Source organism: Poecilia latipinna, unplaced genomic scaffold (assembly GCF_001443285.1).
Source record: "Poecilia latipinna isolate Pla-1442-1.1 unplaced genomic scaffold, P_latipinna-1.0 Scaffold563, whole genome shotgun sequence".
Lineage (NCBI taxonomy): Eukaryota > Metazoa > Chordata > Actinopteri > Cyprinodontiformes > Poeciliidae > Poecilia > Poecilia latipinna.
This window is the reverse complement of record NW_015113179.1, coordinates 257,643-266,744: the sequence shown is the minus strand read 5'-3', so window position 1 is coordinate 266,744 and position 9,102 is coordinate 257,643. Positions and strand designations below refer to the sequence as shown.

The 9,102-nt window shown below is 36.4% G+C and overlaps 1 long non-coding RNA gene across 1 annotated transcript; it reads right to left on the bottom strand.

The window, feature by feature from the left end:
* Positions 1-5,070: 5,070 nt before the first annotated feature.
* LOC106953138 (uncharacterized) lies at positions 5,071-5,390 on the bottom strand. The gene is made up of 3 exons (XR_001426132.1): positions 5,375-5,390; positions 5,252-5,279; positions 5,071-5,146 (listed from the first exon to the last, which is right to left on the bottom strand). It is a non-coding gene; the product is annotated as an uncharacterized LOC106953138 (long non-coding RNA).
* Positions 5,391-9,102: the final 3,712 nt, after the last annotated feature.

Genomic DNA, 9,102 nt, shown 5'->3' with positions numbered 1-9,102 from the left:
ATCATCATTTTGTGGCTTTAACCTAGGGGTCCCCAAAGTCTGTCCTAGAGGCCCGGCATCCTGCATGTTCTAGTTCTCTCCCTGGTGGTAGTAAGAACCTTTTTAGCTTGTTCCTCTTAGGTCTTCTAACGAGCCATCATTTGATCCAGGTGCGTTAAACTAGGGAGAGACTAAAACATGCAGAATGCCGTCCCTCGAGGACCGACTTTGGACACCCCTGCTTCAACTTAAAGTACACCTGATTTATTAGACCAACCTTTTTATTACCGCGGACCGGTCAAGACTTGGAAATTTTGCTGCGGCCCAGAGGGGGGGGGGTTGGGGGTGAACCGTCAGATAAGGCTTCTGCATGTTGATGTTCCCGCTAAATCCTGAATATACCCAATTTGGGTTGTCTTGGCCCTGTGGGGTTTTCTCTGACTGGGAACGAGAATACAACCTGTTGAATGTGACAGGTAGCCAATCAGAAAGCACGGTGACGTAAGAACAGAGGGGAATCCCAAACAGCTGACATATCGCGCAACTGAGAGTCCGGTGGATATCGGAGATGATATGTGGAAATGTTTATTATAAATAAAGGTCATTATTATATATGTTTATTATGTTTATTCAGTTAAAAATGTTAACTATGAAGAAACAGTCGCCTCCAAATCATTTTGCAGCAGATAGAGCAGCTGCTCCCGCCGTCTTTTATCCACCGCCTTTTCTTTTTGTTACGTCTTTTATCTCTTAAAATGAGTCCACAAACTGTCACTACTGCTTCTATATTGTCATCTGTGTTTGGTTATTCTAAATTCCCGAATGCTATGTTGGGGGTTTTACTGGATTATCCTCTGGAATCGGGATGTTCCTGACTCGAATCGGTTTGTGTTGTTTGTTGATCCTGTTGTGTGGCTGAACACGAACCGATCAATGTTGGTGCGCAAGTAACCGAGAGAATCCGGTTAAAGGATTTTCAAAATAAAAGATCCTCCAGACTCAAATAATACATAAATCGGAAATATTTAATTATTTCTTGTGCGGCCCGGTATCAAATGGTCCACGGACTGGTGCTGGTCCATGGACCGAGGGTTGGGCACCACTGTATTAGATAAGACATTGACCCAAAGCCACCACAGGATGGCTCCAAAGAGAAATTAAAAATAAAATCAGGATTTCCAGTTGCCTTTCAGCGTCTTGACTTAAATTGAGAAAGATACAATCTTTCCAATGTGGCTAAAAGAAAAAAATTCTGCACAGACCTGTCAATCAAAATTCCATCATGGTGGTTTAAAATTCTCACTGTTTTCCACTGCAAATGCTTTCTAGTAGTTGTTGCTGCCCAGAGAGCCAGAACTAGTGAATGTTGAGGGGAAATAAATTGTTCTTTTACTACCAGATTGGTTTTGACATATTTTGATCTTCAATCTGAACCTTCAAAGTCACATAAAGAAAATTACAAAGATGGCCTTCTACCATCAGAAGAACATTTCCAGGATTAGAGGACTAATGTCTCAGCAAAATCTAGAAAAACTTAGCAATACTTTTATCTTTAGTTGCATTGATTACTGCAGCAGCGTCTTCACAGGTCTGTCTAAAAAGTCAATCCTCCAGCTGCAGCTGATCCAGAATGTTGCTGCTGGTGTTTTAACTAAAATCAGGAAGATAGAGCACATAACACCTGTTGCAAAGTCCCTACACTGGCTCCCTGTAGCTCAGAGAATAGACTTTAAAATACTGTTGTTAGTTTATAAATCACTGAATGACTTGGCACCACAATACAATAAAGATCTGCTGTTGTATTGACCTTCCAGACCAATAAGGTCTTCTGATTCTGTCCTTGGTTAGCTTGTAGGAATTTTGTAGCTACCTTTGCAACATTAGTAATAAATTTCCCCAACACCATAAATGCAAGCTAATATATCAAAAATCACAATTTTAATTTACATACATTTGTTGGTAAGAACTGCAGCTGAAGTTCTGGTTGCCCAGTTGGACTAAGAAGCTTTGAGCCACGTAAGGCAAAAGAGGAGCCATCTTCAGAGAGAACCACAGTCTGACGAATGTTGGGTCACGGTAGTCACCCAGATTCAGACTATCCAGGACTCCAAATATTTCCAGAAGATCAGCTGTGGATTGGTTGGCACCCTGTTATTTAAAAAAGTTGTAATTTGATATTAGTAAATGTTTTTCCCTTGTGTGCATATATGTTAGATATGTAATTTAAGTATTCATTGAAAAATATTTTATTAATCTCAAAGGGAAAATAAATGTTGTAACTCAATAATTCAGATTATTCATAAAGGGACAATACATACATACATTCATACATACAGTGATGGCATAGTTTGAAAAAGTAACTTTAATCAGATTACCGATTACTCATTGAATAAAGTAACTTGGTTAGATTACTGATTACTTGATTTAGAAAGTAACTAAGTTACATTAAAAGTAATTTTTTGCTTACTTTCAGCAGCTGCTGACAACAACGCTCTGCCACCTGTGAAAATTACTTTGAGCTTTGCCAAAACTTAATTGCAGGTTATTTATAATGGTAATATCAACAATGTGTCTCCACTTACAAAGTTGAACTGAAGAGGAGATTGTTTAATGGTTACAAGAGTACCAAAAAAAAAAACTTTAGTAATTTGTGTGTGTTTTTCCACTAATGTGTTCCACTATTATCTGGAAAACTCTAAGTAGGATTTAGAGCCCCCCTCCTGCCCCAGCCTCCAGGTTCTGTGTAACTGCCCTGTGTTTGCTGTCGCAGTGCACAGCGCTCCTCCTGTGGCTCCACAGCTCAGATGACCTGCTGCACAGATTTGTGACACTTACCTTAATATTAATGATAATAATGGAGTTTAGTTGTGCAACTTCACAAACTCGTTCATTTGTGGTTGTTTTCACATTTATTGCACTGCTCATATTAGTGTCAATGTTTGCAGTTTTCTGGAGCGCAGTGTGAAGCTCAAGGTCAGTCACAAATATTTATATTACCAACATCAAAACACACAAGGTCTATTAAGCAATTAAAGAACTGTCTGCAAATAAATCTATAGGAATGGATCTTATTTAAGCTGAACATCTCAAATTTGCAAGTTCAAGGTTAGCCCCTCTTCTTGCCTTGTGCTTCACTGGTTTTGTTATACATGTACTTATTCCTCTTTTTTTTTTAAATCGGCTCTAGTGGCCTTTATTTGATAGTTGACAGGAAAGAGGGTAATGAGAGAGGGAGAAGACATGCGGCAAAGGTCACCAGGCCGGGAATCAAACCTGCGACGGCCACATTGAGGACTGAGGCCTCCATATGTGGGTTGTGCTGAACCGCTGTGCCACCACAGCACACCCATGGTTTTATTCCTGATACCTTGAAGAATGTTCTATTTTCTGTGATTAAAAGCAAAGCTGGACAAATTGGCAGCTCTGATAACTATAGATCTATTGCCCTAGCAAGTACACTATCTAAAGTCTTGAACTAATTCTTTTGCCAAAATTTGCAAAGATAGTAATGTCTACAGACAATCAATTTGGGTTCATGTCCAAACACGGTACTGATTTGTGTATATTGATTTTTGAATTACTGAATAATTATAATAGCAAAAGTTCTATGGTATTTCTGTGTTTTTTAGACGCCACTAAGGTTTTTGATCGTGTAAATCATTGTGCCAAGAGTGTGGCCAAATACATAGTAAGATGTCTGTCCTATATGCTATCCAAACTATGCAGGTCAAATGGGACGACTGTGTGTCTGTATCCTTCCATGTCAGCAATGGAGTCGGACAAGGAAGCATTTTATCCCCTATATTGTTTAATTTTTATATGAATGAGCTCTCTAAGCAGCTAAACCTGTGTAGAACGGGCTGCATGGTTGGAGATACAATTATAAATCATCTTATGTATGCTGATGACTTAGTGATTTTTAGTCCAAGTTCAGCTGGTCTTCAGCAGCTGCTTAATGTGTGTTCAGCATACGGTGAGCTACATGATGGTAAACTCAATCCATCAAAAAGTATCATTTTGATCTGTCACACTAAAGAGGACAAGAACAGGATATTTCCACATTTCAGGCTGACTGAGTTTTTATTGAATGTCACATGAAGTGAAATATCTTGGTCATGTGCTGACAGACCGTCTGTCTGATGATGAGGACATTTACCGTCAGGTTACAGTGATGTCTGCTCAGGCAAATATCCAGTCCATAAGTTTGGATTCTGCTCTGATGAAGTGAAACTGAACTTGTTTAGATCATACTGAACATCACTGTATACGGCACATAGGTGGTGCAATTTTAAAAAAGCCAGTCTTCAAAGACTGAAGGTGGCTTATAATGATGCACTCAGACTTTTTTAAATAAGCCCAGATGGACCAGAGCCAGTGAACTGTTTGTATCTGCTCACGTCAGCACTTTGATGCCTGTTTTAAGGAAGCTTATGTATAAATTTGTTTGTTTAAATGAGTCTAGTAATAAAATCATTCTACTGTTGACTAGTGTTAAATATAGTGCAGTAAAATACTCATCTGTACTTTGGAGACATTGGTATGATTGCCTCCTTTATGGTTAGAAGCCTTTTGTATTGTACTTTTTATTCTTTTATTGTATTTATTTTCTTTTTTATGTAATTTGGACTTTGAGTCTGTAATAAAATCTATCTAAAATAGTAGCTCATAGTGATTTGCATAAGTAATTTTAATCTGATTACTTTTTTAAAAAAAATAGCAACATGTTAGATTACTCGTTACTGAAAAACGTGGCAGATACATATATAGATACATAAAATGGGACAATTTCATCAGTTCAGTTTCATTTATATAATGCCAATTCACCACTCAATTACCTGGATCAAGTAGGCTTTTAAAGACGAGTCCACTAAGTGCCGGATGTTTTGTTCCATCTCCAGAAACAGTTCCTCTGACAGGCTGGCATTTGGATCAGATCTTTTACAAGTAAGATCCCTTACAAACACATCTGCTGCCATTGATATCTGGAAAAAACAGGCAGAGAAAGTAATAATGTCTGAAACCAAACACAAGAGGGCGTCACTGCTGTGGTGACACCACGCATTAATGCTGATGATGACACTCTACAATGCTTACGCTGCGACTGGCATCTTGTAGATTTATGCCTTGGCAAGATCCAGGAATACCATTGGTTGGAGTTGAAGCAGTGCTTTATTAACCATTAAATTAAATAATGCCGATTAATTTATGAACTTTATTCAGCTAAAAATAAATGACATCAAACTATTATGATAAACAAATTATGCATGCTGACCTGTTGGGAGGCATTGGTAGATGTTGAACTACACATGACAAAAAACATAGAAATAGCATTATACAGTGATACAGGCTTATTTGTATATTACTGTCTTTTATTGAATGAGGATGTTTTTCATACCTTGTGTTGTGTTGGACTGAAAAGAAATTTACAGTACAAAAAATTAATTCAAGAAATGAAGAGGTATATTCTTAGCTAGAAAGAAATCATGAACCAAACTTACAGTTAAGGCCAATGTAAAAATGCATGCTGTAGGGATGGGAAGAAAATTCTTGATATTAGATCAATAACTTTGAAAATGATAGGTCCTCCTCTGAGTTTAGGGAAGCTCTTACCGATCCCAAACACCAAGAGTGGCAGAAGATGCACTGAGGTTTGGGAGACCGCCATTGTCTGCAGGTTACCGTCTTCACTTTACTGATCTTCTATTTATTTTATTAGCATTTTACACCGAGATCATTTCAGCTCCTTTCAAAACACAAGACAATAGTTTAGGTAAGTACTGTACATCTACTGTATATCTAAACTCTGCAAATGACAGGTTTGGACGATTTTCTGGTAATTGATTGATGAGAATAATTTCAGATGAAACATTTTTTCTTAATTTTCTGGTAGATTCCAGTTTAGAGTTTAACTTGTAATTGTTTCATATTATGTTGTAATATTACAACTAACTATACAATATTATCAAAAACAAGAGCACGTTCTTTCTAATCACTGATTCATTCAAATTTCAAAGTAAAGAGACATTTCTTTTTTACAACAATCGCAGGTCAAACTTCCCTCAATATTGGACGATAAAAAAAAGAAAAACAGGAATCAAACTCACCCAGCTGCTTTGCTCTGTCACAGAAAATGAGGACCAAACCTGAAAGGTAAAACAGGTATATTCTGGGTGGAGCAATGAAATATTTGGCAAGGGAACAAAAGCACAAAGAAACATTCTGATCGGATAAAATAACTTTGTGCGTCTCCATCAACTTCAGAATGGAAGTGTTGCGCAAAACAAAATGGGTGGCTCAAGTAAGGAGATTTTCATTATATAAAATCCAGTGTTTTCCCAACTGAAAACAAATTATATTTCTTTGTTTTCTGTCAAAAATGAGCAGTGTTTGACACACAAAAAGCTAACATTGCTTTATTTTATAAATTGTCCATAAAGACCTCTAAAATTGCAGGGTTTTTTTCAAATTGGCTTCTTGGCTGTGTTTAAGGCCTGCTTTTATTTATATTCCCTGATTCCTGTTGGTGGTCTTGTTTAAAGCAAAGGATAAGTACTGCTTTTAATTAGCAGAATATCATCTTGACTGATGTTGGACTACCATGTCCAACGTTGGTGTTTAGGATTATTAACAACTGAAAACACTTATAAACACCTGGAAGTTTGGAAATCCAATACTTGTGACCAAACGAAGGCTAACTTACTGTGCAGTTTACACCACCTAAAGGAATCTCATGCTCGTAAGTTTCTGCCTGAGAGCCATTTCCAGGTTAGTTTTTGCTTAAAACAAAGTTCAGATCGTGGTTTGAAATCTGCAGATTTCTGAGGGTCAGTGACTTTTAGTCTGCAGCTTCAAAGCGCTGAAATAGTTGAGCCTGATTTTGTTTCAGCAGATATAATTTACAGTGAATCTTTTAAGCTGTTTTTTTTTTTTTCCCCTTTTCATCTGTCCTGTGGATTCTTGAACAGGCACTTACACAATTCCTTAAATACTATTTAAAAATATTTATTTTTAAAAAGTTATTTTTTATTATTTTGAAAAACAAACAAAATGTAAAGCAGCTTGTAATAATTGAATGCAATAATGTGAGTTTACCTTTATGGTGAGTTTTATACGTTAACTGGCATTTTTAAATACTTAGAGACTGTTTCAAAATGCCTCTCAAATCCTAATGCTGTCCATTGATTTTCTTTAATAGAACCTAAATCATGGAAGCTTAATTTTTCCACTATTATTTCAACACCAAGATTTACTTTATTGCAAATTCAAAGAGATATCATAATAGTTGTTTAATTAGAATTTTAAATAAATATTAATCATCAAACCAATAGACATCATCACCCATTGTAGAAGTGAAAGTGGCTTTAATCCAACATGAGAGGAATTTGTCTTTCTTTTCATACTGTAAAAGAAACACAAGTAGAACCAGTGTGTTGGGTTCTGTTCTCTGACTGAGCCTTCTTTCTCAGGAAAGAACCATCATTCAGACTCAGGGAACAAGTTTGAGCTGCAGCTCAACTCATCATACTGTTGACAAACAGGCATCTTTAAAAAGCTGTGACGATGAAGTCTAAAATGTTAGAAGTGGATTATGCTCTCTATTTTCCACACTTGACTATATTAAGTGAAGGCAACTTATCAAAGCACAATAGACAAAAGACACTTAGTCAGCTTCAGGACCTGAGCCAAGAAATGAATTCACATTCATTTACTGTCCCTGATGCAACAAAGCATAAAGACAACGATGAGGTTGAAACTGTCTGTGAATCAAAAACAGATTTAGTATTGATTAGGGTCCTTAAACCTGCATGTGTTGTAAACCTGTCTGTGACCAGCGTCTGATCACGTCATGACTAAGGTGGTACTGATGAAAAGCCTGAATGGGTTTAAGAAGCCTGGATGAATGAGGTTAAAAGTTGATTTCCATTTTTATTCACATCTAAAAATGTCCAGTCAGCTTTGCTTGTTTTACTCTCTTGCAGTAAAGACCAGAACCCATCTCATCCAGTGAGTTTTTTCCATGTTCTGCAGTTTAAATTATGAGAGGAACCACAAAGATATCCAACCGATCGACTTCAAGACTCGCCTTTGAATAACAACTTGCTGTTATAATGTTTTATAATCAAGGAGTTAAATAACAGTGAAAGGAAACTCCATGCTCCACTAATAAAAAGTAAAAACTTTTGATAGGAAACATTTCCTATGAAGTTATTGTCAAAGTCAAATACAAACAGCAAAATCAAAGTGGATGAACTATTTCCTGTCTTCATCTTTTGACCTTTAAACTATTAAACTCAATTAGTTTAAAAGGCAGATGTTTCTACCAATCTGTTTGGCCATATTTCATTTGTTCCACAAATCTGGAACAATTTCCCAGAAAACAGCAAAACAGCTGCAACACTGAGTTCCTTTAAATCTAGCCTAAAACCCACCTGGTTAGAAATGATTTTAAACATAATAATTGGAACATTGACCAACATATTTGATGTGAAATGATGATTTTGATAATGTAAAACACTTTGAACCACCTTGTTGCTAAAATGTGCTATACAAATAAACTTGATTGAAAATTAATTTAATTATAATAATCTGGGATAATAATTAAACAGTAATTGATAATCTAATGGTAAGTTAGACATTTTTTATGAACAAAATAATTTTTTGTTGATGCTACTGATTATATATTTTTTTACATTTGAGTCACCAGAAGTGTTTCAGTTATGCTTTTGTTCCTGCGTGTTACCTGAGGAGGTTGTGGTGCTCCACCTCTGTAATTAAAATACCACAGATGTGAGCTGTCAAGAAGGTCAGGTAGCATTCTTGGCCAGAGTTGCTGACTTTGTCACTCATCCTTCTCACTCCTCATCTACTGAGGAGATTTTAATCTCTGCTAGAGACGCTTTTATCCCAATTTTAAGAGATTTTCGATAAAAATTTAGTGTTTCAGTTGACAAGAAGAACTGATACTTTTTGAGTAAGCTTGCATTCATTAACTCAGCATATAGATTATTTACCAAAAGAAATATAAAATATCTTATGTACAATATCACAAAGAGGGCCCTTTTTAAACCAGTCCCGACTAGTGGAAATTGCAGTAAATGTAGTCAATTTTACTGGCTAGTCTTT